We start from the raw sequence: 22,533 nt of genomic DNA, 5'->3' as shown, positions 1-22,533 counted from the left end.
AATGTTGAAAACCTGTAGATGATCTAGTGTCCAGATAAGGGGGACAGTTTTGAAATAGGGGACATTTCGTTTAATGATGCTCAAGTTATTCATACTTTGAAATAATACAGTAAAGGCCTTCTATGAGTCTTATAAAGATGAATAGAATGCAGTTAGTATATATGAGGGATTCATTCTAGTACCCCCGAGTATACCAAAACCTACACACTCAGCCCTGAAGAACCAACATATATGAAAAGTTGGCCCTCCATATATGCAGTTTTGCATCCAACCAATACTGTATTTTTTATCTGCATTTGTTTGGGAAAAAAAAACAAAACCTGTGTATAAGTGGACCTGCACAGTTCAAACCAACATTGTTCAAGAGCCAACTATACAGTTCTTTGTTTTAAGGAGAAGACAGCCCAGAGAAGCTCTTGCAGGGAAGGGGAAAGGCTGACATATAAACAATTCATTGCGATTGAAACTGGTGAGTGTTAGAATAAATCTCTGAATAAAGTGACACGAGGGGACAGAATACTAAGTTTTCATGAGAGAATGAGGAAAACAAAGACTGAAGAGTAGTCAATGAATGAGCTAGACTGTGAAAGCTTAACATGAGTTTGATAGGAAATGGAAGGTATTCTATCTGGAAGACACGCGCAAGACGATACAGAATGTAAACCTGAGGGTTCCAGAGGGTTCCAGGGAGCTTGTAAGGCAAATTTCTAGGAGGCTTATTTTTAAAATTAGACATTTAATAATAGCATTAAAACATTTATTATTTTGCCCTTGCAAACATAAAAACAGGTTACTTACCACTCCCTTCCAGTGAAAATACTACCTATGGGGACAGTTTTAGGGGGAAGAAAATATGGGTAAGAAGGCTTTGCTAAGGTATCATAAGTCACTGGTGGGACTGTGAACAAAAGCTTGTTCTGCTCTTCAGGTGGCCTTCAGGTAGAATGCCCATTCATCTGTGTGGCCAAAGGTAGGATGGTTTGGATACGAGCTACTAGGGGACTCATTCCAGTTAAAATAGTGCTGATATGGCCAAAGTCTTAAGTAAAATCTCATATGGGTCAGGTAGTTTCATATAGAGAAGTTACATTCCACAGTCTAAGAATAGAATCCTAAATAAAATGCCCAGGCAGGAGCAAATCAACCGATTACTGCAAATTAAAAAATCTCTCCCTAGAAGATTTGCACAATATACCTTATCTATTGGTGGTAGGTCAGTCATATCATTTCCCACAACACCTATGCTTCCTCGTGTTTTTAAGCCTGAAAAAGTTACACAAGGCTTCAGCAAACAAGACGCTGTTAGCTTCCCATTGTGCAGGATTATGATTCAGTGCTTGGAACTATAACTGCTTTTTTGAGTTTCCCTCTTTAGCACGGAAGCAAGGAAAAGGACACTGGAAAGCAAGAAACTTGGATTCCTATCCCAAACCTGCCACTGACTTAAGGAGATCATGTCTACTCTTTATGACTCGTTTGTATTATATGTCAAATGAGGAGTTTGAGAAGATCAGTGGTTCTGCATGTGTGTGTCATGGCATTCCGTCATGGTGCCCATAATGAACACCCTTTGTGACTACGTAGCTTCACCTAGATCAATGCCAGGCATGTGGTGTAGACAGGTGTGGACTGTTCTCTGAAAGGGAACTACAACAAACAGTGTGTAATGTCAACCTGGTGCCAAAATAAAATATTGTGTGATATCTATGGCCAGGACATGTGTGAGCTTTACCTAAGCTATAAATCAGAGAGCTAATCAAGGAAGTAGACAGTATTGTTCAAAAATCAACAACACGCTGAACAACAACGAAACACGTAAGTGCAATAACTAGATGCAAGTTGGAGTAAAAAAAGTTAAGTAGTGTTAGGCTTCCATCCAGCCCTGAAATTTTATCTATAGTTGTGAAATATCTCCTAAAAGACCCATGAAGTGGGGGAAATAAGAAAGAACAAAATAAAGACAATAAAACTAAAATCTGCAAAATATATTATTTCTTAGCAGTTCAGTAGGCAACAGAAGAAGTAGGTGGTGATGATAGCCTCGCTTAGATAAGTGGAGGAAGCTTAGATAGTGCTTTTACAGAGGCCTGGATATTTAATTTGCCAATGTTCTCTTCACAGCTAACATAGGCAACCAGCAACGGCTCTGTTGCTATGATCTCTTCAGTTATTCCTCCTTCTTTACTTTGCTATTGTGGCTAAGGTGAGCTTATTCAGTTCCTTAATTTTTAAATATCATTCTTGTTTCTTAGCACATGAGAGGAGACAGAGGTATAGTTTTTTGCTCCCTTTCTGCAATGTTTTTAAGATTAATGAATTCAAGGTGTTCATTTCTCAACATCTTTATAACATCTATTCTCCTAGTAAAAGATTATGTTTCTGTTTGCATATTGGCAAATACCAGCCGTTTTGAAAAACTGGGTGCTACTGTCAAGGCAATAATCACTTATATGAGCTTTTTTTTTCTACTGGGTCTCTGAAAGTACTCAAGGGTAGCTTTTGATATATAGGTATCCAAGTCTAATTTTCACATTTACCAGTTATTTTTGTTATATTTTAAAGAATGACTATTCCATGTCACTAGCTCTTTTATAAAATGACCTAGTATAAACATCCATGTGTATGTATATATCCTTGGGAAAACTATAGCAACTTGAGAATCCAGAAAATAAGGAGAGGCATACTGAAATAGGTAGTATTCTACAGGAAACCAAACTTGCAATGTGCCCAATTGGCCAGCATTACTCATATCTAAGCTACATTGTCATAATGTTTCTGAACACCCATATTTCTCATAGATATATGTATAACCCGTTCATAAAATGTCAGTGCTCAGAAACACTTCTTCCATTGAAACTTATATGTTTCATGGTGTTGAAGAATGAAGTTAATGTAACTTACATTCTTAAGCACAGGCATTGTTTTTTGGAGACCCTGGCTTTATGGAACTGTAATGCTGTATTATCCAAACTAACTGATTTCAAAAAGACTTTCTAAATTAAAGTATTATCTGACAGACTTGTGATGCAATTACTGATTTTTTTTTTGAAAGAGTGAAACCTATTGAGAATAAAGGCCAATAAAGATTATTTTATTTATTTATTTATTATTATTATACTTTAGGTTTTAGGGTACATGTGCGCAATGTGCAGGTTAGTTACATATGTATACATGTGCCATGCTGGTGCGCTGCAATAAAGATTATTTATCTGATGAAGGAACTCTACAAGCATCACAACTCTACACTAATTCTAGAGGTTGCAGCTAGTCAGTACATTTGTGTTTGAGTCCTTTAAACTCAATGCAAATATGCTATCTTCTATTAGTATTAATCTTTAGAAATGATTTGGCTCCTTATAGATGTTACAACCTCTTTGAAGCCAGGTACTAAGTATCTATTTCTTTTCTTTTTTTTTTGAGACCGAGTCTTGCACTATCACCCGGGCTAGAGTGCAATGGCGCAATCTTGGCTGACTGCATCCTCTGCCTCCCGGTTCAAGCAATTCTCCTGCCTCAGCCTCCCAAGTAGCTGGGATTACAGGCACATGCCACCATGCCTGGCTAATTTTTTGTATTTTTAGTAGAGACGGGGTTTCACCGTGTTGGCCAGGCTGGTCTCGAACTCCTGACCTCATGATCCGCCTGCCTTGGCCTCCCAAAGTGCTGGGATTACAGGCGTGAGCTGCCACGCCTGGCCCTAAGTATCTATTTCTACTTCCATTCATTAATTCAAAAAATATTTCTTCAGCTACTGCTGTAAGACTTGCCAAGGGCCCTTTGCCTAAGTCTTCACATAGACAATAAAGAAAAGAAAAAGTTACAATGAACTAGAAGAACATTTTAGAATGTTTCTACCCTTGCCGCCTAGAGACAGATTATATTTACTATCTCTTGGCAAACATCAGCATCACAGGTTCTTCTTTCAATCGTCCAAGAACACTTACGGCTCATTATCCTGAGGAGGTAAGCAACTGACTGTGAACCATTTTGCAGGGCTAGTGTATCACCATGGATGAATGATAAAACTGAATGAAGGCCAGGCGCAGTGGCTCATGCCTGTAATCCCAGCACTTTGGGAAGCCAAGGCAGGCCGATCACCTGAGGTCAGGAGTTTGAGACCAGCCTGACCAACATGGAGAAATCCCATCTCTACTAAAAATATAAAAAAAATTAGCCAGGTGTGGTGGCACATGCCTGTAATCTCAGCTACTTGGGAGGCTGAGGTAGGAGAATCGCTTGAACCTGGGAGGCAGAGGTTATGGTGAGCCGAGATCACACCATGCACTCCAGCCTGGGCAATAAGAGCGAAACTCCATCTCAAAAAAAAAAAACACCTTAATGAAATAGATTTATGGTTTAAATATTTCTAGAGAATGTCTCAACAAAGGCAAAGATGTTAATTAATGATGCAACACTGAAAGCTATCCATGAATCTAACATTATCTGTGATTCCCCATTCTAAGCTGCATGAGGGCAAATACTAAGTCTATTCTACTTAGCACCTCACACTTAATGCTTAGCACAATATACCTAGCATATAGTAGGCATTCAATAATTATTTGTGAATGAATGAGTGGATGAATGAATTGTGTGGCACTGAATATTTTCTTAAATTTTTAAATTTAACATAACATCCAAAGCCCTCTAAAAGCAGACACCAGCTTACCCCACTTCCCTCCACATACCACGAACTCTTTGCTGGTCTCTAGCCATGCCAAGATCCTTTCATATTTCAGACTCTTTGCTCAAGCTATTTGATGCCTGGATTGCAGAGGTGCAGTCAGTGGTTAAGAATGTCTGTATCGGCCGGGCACGGTGGCTCATGCCTGTAATGCCAGAATTTTGGGAGGCCGAGGTGGGTGGATCACAAGGTTAGGATTTTGAGACCAGCCTGGCCAACATGGTGAAACCCTGTCTCTAATAAAAATACAAAAATTAGCTGGGCATGGTGGCGCACACCTGTAATCCCAGCTACTCAGGAAGCTGAGGCAGGAGAATTGCTTGAATCTGGGAGGCGGAGGTTGCAGTGAGCTGAGATCGCACCATTGCACTCCAGCCCGGGCAACAGAGTGAGACTCCAACTCCACAAAAAAAAAAAAAAAAAAGAATGCCTGTAACAAAATATCTTATGTACCCTATAAATATATACACCTACTATGTACCTACAAAAATTAAAAATAAGAATTAAAAAAATTAAAAGAAAAAAGGATGTATGTTCTGGGGTCAAACCACCCGGGATTTGTCTCAGCTCTGCCACATACTTGTTAGGAGGGCTTGGGTGACTTTACTTGCCTTCTTAGTACCTGGGTTTCATCCACCACAGAGGGCTGGATGAATGTTTACTGAGCGTGAGGAATAAAGTGTTCCTGTTAAATTTATAGTTAACAGAGTTTAGGCCGGACGCAGTGTAACGCATATAATCCCAGCACTTTGGGAGGCCGAGGGGGGCAGATCATGAGGTCAGGAGTTCGAGACCAGCCTGGCCAACATAGTGAAACCCCATCTCTACTAAAAATACAAAAATTAGCCAGGTGTGGTGGCACGCACCTGTAGTCCTAGCTACTCAGGAGGCTGAGGCAGGAGAATCATCGCTTGAATGTGGGAGGTGGAGGTTGGGGTGAGCCGAGATTGAGCCACTGCACTCCAGCCTGGGCAACAGAGCGAGACTCCATCTCAAAAAAAATAAAAAATGTATAGTTAACAGAGTTTCCAATGGCAAGTGGAGATGCAGATGTTGATGGTGCAGAGAATTTGATTGGAGCCATGTGGAACCTTTAGAGGTGTTAGTTAGCCAAGCAATTTTAGTTCAAGCTAAATCAGTTGGCTCAGCTAAGTAATGATCTATTCAGCATATATATATATGTATTTTAAATTTATTTTTATTTATAATTGACACAATAATTACACATATTTATGGAGTTCAGCATATATTTTGAAATTTATAAAACTGCTATTAATTAGGAGTTTTGGTTAATCAGAGTTTTACAGACGATCCAATTTTCTATTGCCTAAATCCTCCTTAATGTAGAATTGGATGACTAGGAAAAAAGTAAATAAATTGAACATTATAAGGTTTGGGGGTTTATTTTATTCTTTCATGTATATCTTCTTTCTAAGAGATGAGGTCGGCTGGACGTGGTGGCTCACGTCTGTAATCCCAGCACTTTGGGAGGCCGAGGTGGGCAGATCACGAAGTCAGGAGATCCAGACCATCCTGGCTAACATGATGAAACTCCGTCTCTACTAAAAATATAAAAAAATCATCCAGGCATGGTGGTGGGTGCCTGTAGTCCCAGCTACTCAGGAGGCTGAGGCAGTAGAATGGTGTGAACCCAGGAGGCAGAATTTGCAGTGAGCTGAGATCACGCCACTGCACTCGAGCCTGGGTGACAGAGCGAGACTCCATCTCAAAAAAAAAAAAAAGAGATGAGGTCTTGCTCTGTCACCCGGGCTAGAGTGCAATGGCATAATCGTGGCTCACTGCAGTCTCGAACTCCTGGGCTCAAGCAATCCTCTCGCCTCAGCCTCCTGAGTAGCTGTGATTACAGGCATGAGCCCCAGCACCCTCTGTTTATCTTCTTAAGGTAAACACAGAAATCTCAAACTCTCAACAAAAGACAGAGAAAGAGGAAAAAGAGAATAAACAAATGTTATCTACTGCTTTATTGTAAAAAAAAAAAAAAATCAGAGATTAAGAAAATAAATGTGGAAATCTACGTACTTTTGTCTCATATTTATCACTCTGCTCCAGATCAAAAAATATTTAACAATACTTAAATACTAACATTTTTTGAGGGTTTACAATGTCGTACATACCATGCTAAATGTTTTAAAATGAATTACTTAATACAACAACCCTGTGAGCCATGTCACCTGTTCACAAAGAAATAAAACTGAGGCCGAGTATTCAAGTCTCTTGCTCAAGGTCGTAGCACTAAGTAGTAATGCTCAGAGAACCTATCAAGATGCTCCAATTACACTGTAATCATTGCAGGGATTTTGATCTTATGCAAGGAAGACTACTGAGTAGCTGATGGGATTGCTGCCTGGCCAAACTAATTGGGCCCAATTGATTTCAGAGGATGTCTGGATTTTTTTTGGCTGTTTACACACCAAACTAGGTCAACTGAACAGTGATTCCCACTGATTACCCGGCAATCACTATTGTTATGGAGAAGCCAAAAAACCTAATCATCTGGACAACAGTTGATTTGATTTTTGTATAACTTGAAGTCCCTTGCGAAATGCAAAGATGGAACCACTCTACTAAATTCAAACCTTAATAAAATCTTAGCAGTCTTCCCTTGCAACCTCCAGCTCTCAAGTTCAGTTAAGCAACATTTAATTTAGTTTACTGATGACTCACATGTGCAAGCCAGTAAAGTTCACAATTGTTACTCCACACAGCTGTGGTTTACAGCGTCTCTTTGCACACAACACGTTGGCACCAAAGCAAAATGATTAACTTTATATGCTTCTAACATATGGACCAGACTGTTAGAAGGCAGTCTTGTGTTCTAAAAAGAAAAATACAGTTTCTATTAACATGACCTAAATTCCTGGGGAAAAATGTTAAGTTTTATTCCATCTTTAAGTAGAGAGATGATAATTAGAATGGCTTTGTTTCTAATTTATTTGATTTAAAGTGCCAGGAGGTATCTGTTACTAGGGGAGGGAAATGACCTGAAAGCCTCATTATAAAAAGATTTTAGAGTGGGATGACTTAATAAACTATAAATGGCTTTGAGACCTTTTCTCCAATATGAGCTATTGAAATATGAAATAAATATGGAAAAAGTAAAGAATCTTTCATTTCAAATGGGAACATTTTTCTTTTCTATGAATGAGAAGGATGCTGGCAGAGAGAAGCAGAATTTCTTTTTCTTGTATTCTGACCATTTGAAAAATCAAAGCTGCTATGTTTGCTATACTTAGCAGGATCATTAAAGAAATAAAACAAAATGGCTCTAAATTGAACTTCCACTTAAAATATACATTCACTGTCTTATTCAGGACCTATAAGAGAACTATTAAAATGTGTTAGGGGAAGATGGTGAATCTGATTCACAACAGACACTAATTTTCCCAAGATTAGAGTCATTATCATAACTCATTATTAAAGTTTATTTTAGTTTTTCTTTTTCTCTTTTTTTTTTTTGAGACGGAGTCTTCCTCTTTTCCCCAGGCTGGAGTGTAATCTCGGTTCACTGCAACCTCCGCCTCCCGGGTTCAAGTGATTCTCCTGCCTCAGCCTCCCGAGTAGCCGGGACCACAGGCACGCACCAACATGCCCAGCTAATTTTTATATTCTTGGTAGAGACGGGGTTTCACCATGTTGGCCAGGCTGGTCTCGAACTCTTGACCTTGTGATCCACGCACCTCGGCCTCCCAAAGTGCTGGGATTATAGGCGTGAGCCACTGTGCCTGGCCTAGTTTTTCTTTTTCAAAGACGCAGTAGCAACAGGGCCTTAGAGCCAGGAAGGCAAGAGGAACTTTTGGAAATGGATTTAAGACCCACACTGGAAGGATGTCCTGAAAAAGGAAGACTCAGGAAGATCATCTGATCAGCATTGCCTTAGCAGGTCCCACATGATTCTTGACCCTCAAGGTGCTTCTCACAAAAAGGATCTCACTGATTTTGGATGTCTGGTACACAGGAGCCATCTCTTGGTATTTCTGCAGTAAAGATACCTGTTGGATATTCTTAATCAATGTTCCTTCCCCACACGTTTTGGTCATGGAAATCTTATTCAGCTCACACCTCTTAACAAATCTGGTGTTTCAAGAAAAACACTTTGGAAAACACTGCTCAGTACTGATAATATGGAACACTTCTATCTCTCCATAAAGAACAAAGGAAACTGCTAAAAAGTTTTGCTATGGGCTGGGCGTGGTGGCTCATACCTATGATCCTAGTACTTTGGGAGGCCGAGGCAGGCGGATCACGAAGTAAAGAGACCAAGACCATCCTGGCCAACATGGTGAAACCCCGTCTTTACCAAAAATACAAAAATTAGCTGGGTGTGGCGGTGCACGCCTGTAGTCCCAGCTACTCAGGAGGCTGAGGCAGAAGAATCACTTGAACCCAGGAGGCGGTGGTTGCAGTGAGCTGAGATTGCACCACTGCACTCTGGCCTGGCAACAGAGTGAATTATGTCTCAAAAAAAAAAAAAAAAAAAAAAAAGCTTTTGCTGAAACTCTGCAAATCCGGGGAACAATAATGTCTCTTACACACTGGGAGATAATCTGAAGTCAAGTCTGCACACAAGAAAATAAATATTTTATGAAGAAGCCAATCTGCAGAATTATTTTGTGCTACCCCACCTCACTTTATTTTCTTTGGGAGGATCAACAAGAAGGGCTCCTTGGCATTTCTGCATTTCTCTTTGCGAGCAGGAATGAGGCACTTCTGTGGCCGATGCAGCGATTCTCTGCAGTCATGCTACTCAATATGGTGGCTACTGCGCATATGAAATGTGGCTGGATTAGGCTGGGCATGGTGGCTCACGCCTGTAATCCCAGCACTTTGAGAGGCCAAGGTGGGTGGATCACCTGAGGTCTGGAGTTCAAGATCAGACTGGCCAACATGGTGAAACCCCATCTCTACTAAAAATACAAAAAATTAGCTGGGTGTGGTGGTGGGCACCTGTAATCTCAGCTACTTGGGAAGCTGAGGCAGGAGAATCACTTGAACTCGGGGGGCAGAAGTTGCAGTGAGCTGAGATTATGCCATTGCATTCCAGCCTCCGCAACAGGAGTGAAACTCTGTCTCAAAAAAAAAAAAAAAAAAAAGAAAGAAATATGGTTGGTCTAAATTGAAATGTGCCATAGATATAAAATGCACATCAGATTTTGAAGACTTAGTACAAAAAAAAGTAAACTATTTCAATAACTTTTATATTGGTTACATGTTGAATAATACTTTCGATATGTGAATTGAAGATCTATTATTGAAATTAATTTCAGTGACTTGTTATTTATTACTTTTAAAATGTGGCTAATTAAAAAAATGTGGCTGTTGGGTGTGGTGGCTCATACCTATAATCCCAGCACTTTGGGAGGCCAAGGCGGGTGGATCACCTGAGGTCAGTTCGAGAGCAGCCTGGCCAACATGGTGAAACCCCATCTCTACTAATAATACAAAAATCAGCTGGGCATGGTGGCGCTCGCCTGTAATCCTGGCTACTTGGGAGGCTGAGGCAGGAGAATCGCTTGAACCTGGGAGGCAGAGGCTGCAGTGAGCCGAGATCGAGCCACTGCACTCCAGCCTGGGCAACAGAGAGAGACTCCATCTCAAAAAAAAAAAAAAAAAAAAAAGTGGCTAATAGAACATTTTACATTTCATTGTATAGCATTGTCCCATAAGGTTTTCTAAAGAGAGCCAAGTAAACACTTCCAAACCAGAGTAAATCAGGCAGGTGCAATGGCTCATGCCTGTGATCTCAACTACTTGGGGGGCAGAGGCAGGGGGATTGCTTGAGCCCAGGAGTTCCAGGCTGCAGTGAGCTATGATGGTACCACTGTACCCCAGCCTGGGCAACAGAGTGAGACCCCATTTCCTTAAACAACAACAACAACAAAGCAACTCAAGACTGAACATCTGGTCTAGAGATATTAGGGGGTGGTCTGTTCAATTTTAAGGTCCCATCTAATCTGGAGGCTCTTCTTAATGCACATCCCTCACTTTGCAGATGTGGAAGCTGCTCAGAACTTTAAATCAAATCTGCCAGATGCAAAGTACCAGTTCAGGTAGCTCTTAGCTTATCTCCTGACGTACAGTCCAGAGTTCTTCATTCCACCATAGCTGATAGGGTAGGAGAAACTACATGGAGAATTTTAAAAATGAAAGAAACACTTAAGCCACCTATACTTAAACAAAAAACAAAACAGCACTTGCAGAGTATAAATTAAAACCTAAAAACATTCAGGGATGGGGGAAAAAGGCAACAAGAATTTCAAGGGATGCTCTTTTCACCCCACAGCCACATCATACACGTATTTTACCCTCAATAAGCTTTACAAAGAAAATCAGATTCTTCTAAACAAGGGCTGAAAACCATTTACAGGGGAAGAGCCAGGAAGGTGTGAAGTTCCTCCTGCAGCTGTCCAGATGAGGCCACGACAAGGGCAGAAGAGGGCACAGCCCTCACAACATCTCACAGATACAGCTTCTGGTCCTCCCAGCAGGCTGTGGCAGTAAGGTGGGACTCACCCTCACACGCCCTCCAGTCAGGGCGGCTGGAGAGGGCTGGGTGGAACCCCGGGGCAGCCAAGTTTCAAGAGGGAAGTTGTAATGTGAAGGGAGTAAGTGGTTGTCGTGCTTCAAGATCTGTACTTTAGCCACAAGTGTACTGTTTGCTTCTGGGAAAGCCCCCACCCCAACCAATCCAAGAAGGGGGCCAGCAATTGGTTTCAGATGCCAGAAGTAACTGCAATTACATCTGCACTCCTCTGGTGCAAGCATCCTAATAAGGGCTTCATACTCATCTCTCTACATTCAGAATATGAAGTTCTGAATGGAGCGCCTTCTGAATTTCACCACTTGTTAAAATAGATCTGATTCTGGTGGGCTTCCTGCCAGCACCATAAATCACAGGATGACCCACATTTGTGATGTGCTTTCAAAGTGTTCCCAGCACTACCAGGAAACTGTCCGCAAATCGCACTCTCTATCTGGACAGAAAGACTCTCTGAGCACCTGCTGTCACACTCCTCTCTAGACGATGGAAAGAGGCGCCAACCAAATGGACAAAAATCCCTGTCCTGATGGAACTTACATTCTAGTGGTACCAGGAATTTTACCCAACCCAGACTAGAAAATCCCTGGAAGAGGTGATGCTGGGACTGAGTTTCGAACACACAAATGTTGGGGAGGCAGAGGAAGGGCAGGGCTGGAAGGTGTGGTGATGAGGGGTGGTGGCGCGGAGCAGAAGTAATTCTAAAAGCAGAATTAGCCTGGAGCTGTGAAGTAATGTGACCAGTACTGACTACATGTTTGGTATATAAATGAAACAGGAGACCCAGTTTTTGTTCTCATGGCACTTACGATCTCGTCAGTCAGACAAGATGATCACATGAGACAGGACTGTGCAGCTGGCTAGACCGATGTGCTGAATTGCACAGCTCCAGCGGCAGACTGATGGAGATGAGGAGCCCATGTAATTAACATTTGCTAGTTCCATTATTCACAAGCGACTCTCTGTGTCTTGCCCTTTCCCTGAGACAAGAATCTGTCACCCACTCCAGGCTGGTGCTGGAAGAAATCCCCAGCTAGTGATAGAACCTGCCAGTCCTTCCAAGATCAGGTCTGCAAAAGCTCTGTGGTTCTCTGCTTGTGCCTTAGGCATGAAATCAACATACTGAGACATCTCCGTTCTCTGGGGGTAATCCAGAAACAATTTCACTTTTCCCTCTAACTTCCCTCACCCATGCGGACTCAGCTTTCTGTGAAGATGGCAGCTCCTTAACTGTATTATAGTCCCATTTCATAGATTTTTCAGTTATTAAATATTATTATGGTTTTGATAATTCATTCTTGTTTTGTTTGTTTGTTTGTTTTTTTGAGACAGAGTCTCCCTCTTGTAGCCCAGGCTGGAATGCAGTGGTGCGATCTCGGCTCACTGCCACCTCCGCCTCCCGGGTCCCAGTTCAAACAATTCTCCTACCTCAGCCTCGCAAGTGGCTGGGACTACAGGCATGCATCACCACGCCCAGTTAATTTTTGTATTTTTAGTAGAGACGGGGTTTCACCATGTTGGCCAGGGTGCTCTTGAACTCCTGACCTTGTGATCCACCTATCTCGGCCTCCCAAAGTGCTGGGATGACAGGCGTGACCCACCACACCTGGCTTCATTCTTGTTTGTTTTTAACCTTTAATATTACATCAATTTGCAGCTTTTCCCCCACTTTCCTCCTGCCCCCAGGCTGGATGTATGGCTTTCACGGGCTTGGAGGGTTCTTCTCTCTGCTCTGCTTCTCTAGGCTAGCTCCCTAGGTGTGGCAGAGGGAGTGGGGATCAGAGGGGCAGAGCTCTCCTTCTCTGACTGGGGATGCTGCAGACCTGCTCTAGGTGGCCACAGTGGTCCTTGGGCTTTATAAGGAAAGGTGGTAGTCCCCAATGCCCCACAATTAAGGAGCTCACACTTAACAGCTACCCAAGCTCCTAGTGATCTGTTACCAGCTGAGTTGTTTCTTCTCCATAATTCGCATGTTGGAGCCCTAATAACCCCCAGTACTTCAGAATGTGACTGTATTTGGAGATAAGGTCTTTAAAGAGGTGACAGTAAATTAAAATGTGGCTGTAAGAGTGGGTCCTAATCCATTATGACTGGTGTCCTTATTAGTAAGCCATGGAAAGAGGCCTCACAAGAAACCAAACCTGCTGACACCTTGATCTCCTACTTCTATCCTCCAGAACTGTGAGAAGTAAATGCCTATTGTTTAAACCACTCAGTCTGTGTTAATTTGTTCTGGCAGCCCTAGATAAAATAGAGTTTCCTAGACCTCTTTATTTGTGAAAAGTACATCCTGATCCTCAGAGGCTGACAGGTCCCAGCACTAGCTGGGGATTTGCTCCAGCACCATATCAAACTAATATATGATCCCTTGCCAGACTGGCTACATCTTTTAACTGACCTTGAGCTCAACACTCACAGTACATTCGTCTGATGTGTGCATCTTTTTGCCTTGTGTTGTCTGATTCCCAATGAGACAGTAGCCCTTGATTTCTTCTATGTCCTCAGACAATGATAGGGCTGTGGGCTCACAAAGGATCCCTCCATTTTTGTGAAGAACTGAAAACTGAAAATGGGACAGTTCCCCCTCATGACATCTCTTGCTCTCTAGTTACCTTTTCCCCTACAAAGGGAAAGGTTATATATTTTGCCAGCTAAGCAAGCATCCAATTAGGGGATGAAATTGTAAGCATCTTTTTTTCTTTTTTAAAGTAATTGCCTCCAAATTTCACGAGTGATTCTTTTGAGAACTGCCTCCTTCCCCCAGTTTGGGGGAGGAAAAGCATACTCTCCCTTTGCCCCCAGGTGGCCCAGGGCCAGGGGATGGAGGTAACAACTCTTAGACCTTTCCTGAACTTAGAATGTGAGGTGCAGGGACTTCTGTTCTCATCATGGGCCTTATTTCCAGGAAAACAGGTCTGGACCGAGCACCACACTCCACCCTGTTGTAAACACTGGCTGTTGTTAAGAGCTCCTTTTGTTTTTCAGTTAGGTGCTAGAACTTTTATGAAGACCTAGGGATGCACTTTTCACAAACAAAGAGGTCTACAAACTCTTTTCCAGGGAAATCACACTTCTCCAGATTCCAGCTTAAAATTCTAGTTTTGCAAAGAGAAAATTTAGTAGTGATGATATTAATACAATAATGCCTCTGCTAAGAAAAAGATGCATTTTAACTTAGCTTAGGTATGTAAAAGACAAACCAACAATGCTTTATTGTCAGACTCAGAAATAACACAGGAGGGCAAGGGAAGTATGGACAGCATGGGCCCTCCTCTGCCCTGCAAGCCAGACACACAGGCCCCTCAGCCATGGAAACCAGGGCTCCCTAGCTCTTTTGGCCCAAATGAGAGCAATCTCAACTCACTAGGGACAATATGCTGGCAATGGCATGAAGGTCAAACTAGGACCTGACCTCACTGAAGCCTCCTACATACCCACAGGACTGGGCGATTTAAACTCAGGAATCTGGTCCCATCCTTACCCAGGCCTAGGGCTTGGCAGCCCCACTCCCTCCTCCTTGGTGATGCCTCAGTACCTTAAGCTCTCCCAATCCCCCATTCCCTCCCACTCAGAAAGAGCCTATTATACATTGAATTGTGTCCCTAAAAAATCCATATATTGGAGTCCTAACCCTTAAGTACCTCAGAATGTGACCTTATTTGGATATAGGGCCTTTGTAGATTTAATAAGTTTAGATTAGGTCATACTGGAGTAGGGTGGATCCTTAATCCATTTTGATGATGTCCTTATAAAAAGGGGAAACTTAAACACAGACGTGGAGGGAGAACACCTTGTGAAGGTGAAGGCAGACAGACGGTTGGTGCAGAAACAAGGAACACCAACGATTGCCAGAAAACCACTGGGAACCAGGAGAGAGGCCTGGAACAAACACTCCCTCAGAGCCTCCAGAAGGAACCAACCCTGCCTTCACCTGAATCTTGAACTTGTAGCCTCCAGAACAAGGACAATACATTTCTGTTGTTTGTGGTGTTCTGACATGGTAGCCCTATTATACTAATACAGAGCCTTAGATTGGGAGTCCAGACTTGGACTTCAACTTTAGTTTCTATCTTGCAGTAGTTAACTGAGTTATTTAACAAATATTTATTGAATACTTTCTATGCACTGGGCACTGCTCTGGGTCATGGATATACAGTAGTAAACAGGACCAATAAGGGCTCTATCTTCAAGTTGTTTACAGGCTAGCATGGAGTGGGGGCAGGGATAGAGACAGACGTATGTTGGCTCTTGAAGGAGACAGTTAAACAGATGATGTGATAGAATGAGTGGGGAAGAGAGGGGCTACTTTCCATTGGGTAGACAGAGAAGACCTCTCTTTGGAGGTGACATTTGAGCTTAAATTCTGGCTCACAAGAAAGAGATGGACCCATAAAGATCTGGGAAAGCCTATAATCCCAGCACTTTGGGAGGCCGAGGCAGGCAGATCACGAGGTCAGGAGATTGAGATCCTGGCTAACGCAGTGAAACTCTGTCTCTACTAAAAATACAAAAAAAATTAGCCGGGTGTGGTGGCACACATCTGTAGACCCAGCTACTCGGGAGGCTGAGGCAGGAGAATTGCTTCAACCCAGGAGGCGGAGGTTGCAGTGAGCCAAGATCGTGCCACTGCACTCTCCAGCCCGGGCAACACAGAGAGACTCTGTCTCAAAAAAAAAAAAAAAAAAAATCTGGGGAAAGAGGGTTCCAGGCAGAGTGAGCAGCTGGAGCAGAGTCAGGAAAAGGTTTGGAATACCTAAGGAACAAAATGAAAACAGAGTAAATGAAAGACTTCAAGGAAGTGAGGACAGAGATACAGGCAGGGACAGATCACATAGGAGTTTGTGCGTACAAAAAAAAAAAAGGAGTTTGGATTTTATTCTAGGTGTGATGAGGATCCAGTGGAAACTTTAAACAGAGGAATGACATGATCTAGTTTGTATCTTTTTTTTTTTTTTTTTTTTTGAGACGGAGTCTCACTCTTTTGTCCAGGCTGGAGTGCAACAGCACAATCTTAGCTCACTGCAACCTCTGCCTCCCGGGTTCAAGTGATTCTCCTACCTCAGACTCCTGAGTAGCTGGGATTGCAGGCATGCACCACCACGCTTGGCTAAATTTTTGTATTTTTAGTAGAGACAGGGTTTCACCATGTTGGCCAGGCTGGTCTCGAACTCCTGACCTCAAGTGATCCACCTGCCTCGGCCTCCCAAAGTGCTGGGATTACAGTCGTGAGCCACTGCATCCGGCCTAGTTTGTATCTTTTAAGATGGCTGTTGGGCTATATGAGGCAAGTGGAGAAGCAGAGTTAAGTTAGCAGGTTCAGGTGAGCGATGCTGTAGATGCATCACCATGAACTCTGCTTTCATCTTCACAGGGTGTTCTCCTGGTGTGTGTGTCTGTGTTCAGATTTCCCGTTTTTATAAAAACATTATTTATATTGGATTGGGGGCTCACCCTAAGGACATGATTTTAAGTTGACTATCTCTGCAAATACCCTAATTCCAAATAAGGTAACATTCTGAGGTACTGGGGCTTAGGATTTCAATGTATCTTTTTTTGGAGGGAACACAATTCAACCCATAAGAAATAATTGAAAAGATGAAAGAGACTATGTTGATAAGAACAACCACATCAAGAGGAATAAACAGATATGCAGAAGAGATGAGAAATACCTACAGGATCAAAATCTTTGTGGAGGTAAGAGAGGAAGGGATGCTGCGTACAAGTAGAGAGCATCTTATCTGTAAGAAGAGCAGGGATGGTTCAGAAGCCCTTAGACCAGAAGGAAGATAGATACATTGGTCATGTGGTATCTTTGTGAAAAAAAATATATAGAAGGAAGATAGAGCAAACAGGAACAATGCAGGTAGATGCGTAGATTCGGCTCATCTATCTATTCTTTCATTGAGCAAAAATATATTGAATGCCTACTATATGCCAGACATATTTTAAGGCTTTGAGGACACAGTAATGGAAAAATGAGATAAAAATTCCCTACCCTCTTGGAGCTTACATTATAGTGAAGGAAGACAGACAATAAACATGATACATAAGTAAAATGTATACAGTATGTAAGGTAATAGTAAGTGCTAAGAAGAAAAAACAGGAATGTGGTTATAAAATGTTGAATAGGTTGAAATTTTAGATAGGATAGCCAGAAAAGGTAGGTTTAGAGAAAAGATCTGAATGAAGAGAAGTTAGCCATGGGTATGTCTTAGGAAAAAAAAAAAGTTCCAGATACAGGGAACAGTAAGTGCAAAGGCACCTACATAAAACCCATAGCTAGCATCATACTTAATGGTTAAAGACAGAAGGTTTTCACCTCAGGATCAGGAACAAAGCAATATGTTTCCTCTCACCACTTTTATCCAATATCACAGTGGAAGTCCTAGCCAGTATCATAAGGCAAGAAAAATACATAAAAAGCATTAAGATTGTAAAGGAAGAAACAAAAGAGTTCTCATTCACAGACAACATAATTGTCTATACAGAAAATCCCAAGGAATCTACAAAAACAAAAACAAGAAGACTTCTAGGACTAATGAGTTTAGCAAGGTTGTGAATGACAAAGTCAGTACACAAAAATCATCTGTATTTCTACATATTAGCAATGAATAACTAAAATCAAAATAAAAAACCCATTTATACTAGTTCTATAAACTAAAATACTTCATTATGCATCTAATAAAACATGTACAGGATCTGCATGCTGAAAACAACAAACTATTGATTAAATAAATCAAAGAAGATCCAAATAAATAGACACACCATGTTCATGGAATGGAATATTCAACATAGCAAGGTTGCTAATTCTTCCTAAATTCATCTGTAGATTTAATGCAATTCTAGCCAAAATCCCAGCAGGACTTTTTATAGATATAGACAAGCTGCATTTAAAATTTATATGGAAAGACAAAGGAGCTAGAACAGCCAAAACCATTTTGAAAAAGAAGAATAAAGTTGAAGGAATCATACTACCTGATTTTAAGATTTACTATAGTTGGGCGTCGTGGCTCATGCCTGTAATCCCCACACTTCGGGAGGCCGAGGCGGGTGGATCACGAGGTCAGGAGTTCGAGACCAGCCTGGCCAACACAGTGAAATCCCATCTCTACTAAAAATGCAAAAAATTAGCCAGGCATGGTAGTGGGGGCCTGTAATTCCAGCTACTCAAGAGGCTGAGGCAGGAGAATCGCTTGAACCTGGGAGATGGATGCTTCAGTGAGCTGAGATCACGCCATTGTACTCCAGCCTGGGTGACAAGAGTGAAACTCCATCTCAAAAAAAAAAAAAAAAGACTTACTATAAATCTGCATTAGTGTGGTATTGGTGAAGAGGGAGATAGTTTGATCAATGAAACAGACCCACATAAATAATAACCAATTGATTTTTGACAATGGTGCAAAAGCAATTCAATGGAGAAAGGATAGTTATTTTATTTATTTATTTTTTTGAGATGGAGTCTCGCTCTGTCGCCCAGGCTCGAGTGTAGTGGCGTGATCTTGGCTCATTGCAACCTCTGCCTCCCAGGTTCACATGATTCTCCTGCCTCAGCCTCCCAAGTAGCTGGGACTACAGGCACCCACCACCACACCTGGCTAATTTTTTTGTATTTTTAGTAGAGTCAGGGTTTCACCATGTTAGCCAGGATGGTCTCGATCTCCTGACCTCGTGATCCACCCGCCTCGGCCTCCCAAAGTGCTGAGATTACAGGCATGAGCCACCGCGCCCGGCCTAAGGATAGTTATTTCAACAAATGGTTTTGGAACAACTAGGCACAATTGTGAAGAAAAAAACCAAAACACCTTAACCTTACATTTTATACAAAAATTTACTCAAACTGGATCCTAAATCTAAATCTAGAATGTAAAAGTATTAATTGAGCACCTACTCATACACAGATATACACACAACACTGTGGGTGCACCCTGGCTCTCACTAGTCAGTCTTTAACACCCTTGTTCAAATTTTCCTTTCTCACCCTAAAGCTGTGCTCTTCAAGAGCACAGCCCCACCACTCATGGCAGTTCAGATCAGCATCATGAGCCATCCTCTGCTCAGCAGCCTGCCATCATTTCTTCCTCCTCACAACCTCCCTCTGCCCAAAGAGTTCTTTTCTCCTTGCCCTATTCATTTAATCATCTAACTTCCACCTCCCTCTCCTTTCCAGTGCTGTAGGCCCTGGCTTAGAATGCCTCATTACTCCCAGACTATCCAATTTTCTTTAGTCTCCTATTAAAAACAAACAAACAAACAAACACCACTCCAATAAGCCTTTCTTAGTTAAAAAAAAGTCTTTCCTCATGTTTACCCATGACATTTCCCTGACTTTTCCTTCTATTTTTATTTGTATGGATATATTTGTTACATTGCTTCACTTACGGATTTGCATGCCTGTTCAGAATGTAGATTTTCTGTTCATCTTTTATACATTTTGGGATTTGGCACTATTGATCTCTGGCCATTCTAGCTGGGACTTTGTTGTGCTACTTCTAGAAATAACCTATACATAGCACCATATCTAGACAGATTCTAAATACATAATTATCTACTGACTGAGATACACTTCCCAAATTAAATAGAAAAAAGTGGGTCTCTTTGTAAGGAGGAACTCATTCCCCAGGGCTCCCTGATGGGGCTGGCTCATCAGAGCCTCCATTTCAGGAAGAGCCAGCACTATCCATGTCTGTGGCCCTGAAATTGTGTCACTTAGGTTCAGCTCATCTGCCAGACCCTTTTGCTAAACTGTCAGGATAGACCAACAGCCACAAATGGAAAATGGAAACTGAGAGATGGATACCAAAAGGCGCTCTCTTAAGAGCTTAATTCATTTTGGGCATTACAGAATAAGGACTCAGAAAATTGACTGCAAGGGTTTCAGCAGTGAAGGTGCTATAGTGCTTTACAGATATGATAATGTGGGGGCTCATCTTGTCCCCCCCATCCAAAAAAAGAGGAGCAAATAGAAATCAAGAAACAGATATTTTATTGTTGATTTTCACTGCAAATCAAATCCCATGGAAGAGACCGGAGTCTTCAGACAGAAGAAAGCAATGAGGGTAAAACTCAGTTCTAGGTTCTGAAGCAAAAATCAAACTTTGAGGTTCAGAGAATGTTCCCTCTGGTGCTATTCTTATTTTTCCTAGTTTCTCCCAAATTCATAACTACTTTAACACCCCAAACTACTATTTGGAAGTCAGAATTCATGATTCAAAGACAAAAATGAATTTTCAAGTTCTTTTTGAAACCCTCTTTCTTTCTTCCCCTGAGCCTTTTAAGCTTTTCTCTCAATTTGCTAGTAGCAAGTGGAACATTTCCCAAACAGGAAAATATGCCTTGAAACCATGTTATAACATCTTTCCTTTTAATGTTTTTCTATCTAGATTATTCAGTTTGAAAAGTCCCAGCCGAAGGGTTAGAAAGCAGTGTTGCCGCTACTTCAAATTTTCACACCTAAAATCTTCAGAGGATTTCCTATCAATAGGAAGTATTACAAAGAACATTTCATCATGTCTGAAGTGGCCTATCTGCAGGCAAAAGGCTGGTTGCATAAGCATGAGAAGGGAACAGAGAGAATTCATATTGACTGTGGCTGCCTCCTTTTACCAGAAGGTCACTGAGAACCTTGCAGGGAGAGTGTACCTCTCAGGCACAGGCACCTCCACAGCCAGATGCAGCCGGGTGTAAGCAGAAGGGGGCTGCAGAAACCTGGGAGGAGCCCTGTCTCCTGGTGACCTTGGGCCTCATTATTCTACTCCTCATGGTTTTTAATCTCTTCAGTAGTCTGGAAAGTGGGAGCTGGAAACAAGAAAATGCCAACTGGATTACTATCTATGATTTTATACTATGATTGCACATATACACACAGAGGTTGATCCTCTCAACCTTGATAAGAAATTAAATCAAGCCCCAGTAGTGTCATGCGCCACGTACATTTTGGTCAACAATGGACTGCATATAAACTGGTGGTCCCGTAACATTATCATACCATAGTTGTACTGTACCTTTTCTATGTTTAGGTATGTTTAGATACACAAATACTTGGCATTGTCTTACAATTAACTACAACATTTAGTACAGTAACATACTGTACAGGTTTACAGCCCAAGAACAGTAGACTACAACATATAGCCTAGGTGTACAGTAGACTATATCATTTAGGTTTGTGTAAGAACTCTATGATGTTTGTACAACGATGAAATCAACTAACAGTGTATTTCTCAGAATGCATCCCCATCATTAAGCTATGCATGACTATACTTTTTTTGATATATACTAATGAAGGGATTGTTACCTGCCCAGCAGCCCAAAGAGGACGTAACTTGAAAGAACAGGAAAGTGATACTAGGGCTCTTTTGAAAACAAAGGACAGTGGCAACCTAGCTACCAGAAAACCTCAAGTTAACTGTCAGGAATCCTTTGATAAAGAAATTAAAGTTTTTCTTTGCATTTAAACAATTATAATTCTAATTTTTTTTCAGAGATGGGGGTGTCACTGTGTTGCCCAGACTGGCCTTGAACTCCTGGGCTCAAGTGATTCTCCTGCCTCAGCCTCCTGAGTAGCTGGGACTCTAGCCATGCACTACCACATCAAGCTTTCTTTTTCTTTGCATTTTAAGGGGTCTTCTCTATCTTTTGGGGAAAAAAAACCAACATTACTGTGACACAGAATGCACACACAGAAAAGTATGCAAAACGTAAATGTACAGCATAATAAATATAATGCAAGCATCCATGTAACCACCACCAAGATCAGGAGCCAGACCACTGCCAACATCTCTTAGGGGTCTTCCTAACAAACATCCTCTCCTCTTTCAAAATTGAGGAGTCCAGCACTGAACCTCCTTTTATGCTTTGGGCTAATTGCCTCCAAGGTTTCCCAAGTTAGATTTTTTTTTTTTTTTTTTTTTTGAGACAGAGTCTTGCACTGTTCCCAGGCTGGAGTGCAATGGCATGGTCTTGGCTCACTGCAACCTCCACCTCCTGGGTTCAAGCAATTCTCCTGCTCCAGCCTCCCTAGTAGCTGGGATTACAGGTGACCGCCACCACACCCGGCTAATTTTTTGTATTTTTAGTAGAGACAGGGTTTCACTATGTTGGCTAGGCTGGTCTCGAACTCTTGACCTCGTGATCCACCCGCCTTGTGATCCGCCTGCCTTGGCCTCCCAAAGTGGTGGGATTACAGGCGTGAGCCACTGCGCCTGGCCTCAACTTTGATCTTTTTCCTTCCTCTCTGTAGTTCATTCCTCAAAAGAGGTTTGTAAAGTAATTGCCCATAATATCTATGCTTACTGAACTA

At 41.8% G+C, this 22,533-nt stretch overlaps 1 protein-coding gene and 1 long non-coding RNA gene across 3 annotated transcripts in view; one reads left to right on the top strand and one right to left on the bottom strand.

Annotated features, from left to right (window-relative positions):
- Nucleotides 1-22,533, bottom strand: part of MYO3B (myosin IIIB) — a 460,851-nt gene that overhangs the window by 220,553 nt on the left and 217,765 nt on the right. The window lies entirely within an intron of this gene.
- On the top strand, nucleotides 1,595-21,220 carry LOC129058025 (uncharacterized). The gene is made up of 3 exons (XR_008522838.2): nucleotides 1,595-1,815; nucleotides 2,122-2,203; nucleotides 20,618-21,220. It is a non-coding gene; the product is annotated as an uncharacterized LOC129058025 (long non-coding RNA).

The sequence above is a fragment of the Pongo abelii genome, chromosome 11, assembly GCF_028885655.2.
Source record: "Pongo abelii isolate AG06213 chromosome 11, NHGRI_mPonAbe1-v2.0_pri, whole genome shotgun sequence".
Lineage (NCBI taxonomy): Eukaryota > Metazoa > Chordata > Mammalia > Primates > Hominidae > Pongo > Pongo abelii.
Note: the sequence above shows the minus strand (reverse complement) of the source record. Positions and strands in the feature narration are given on the sequence as shown.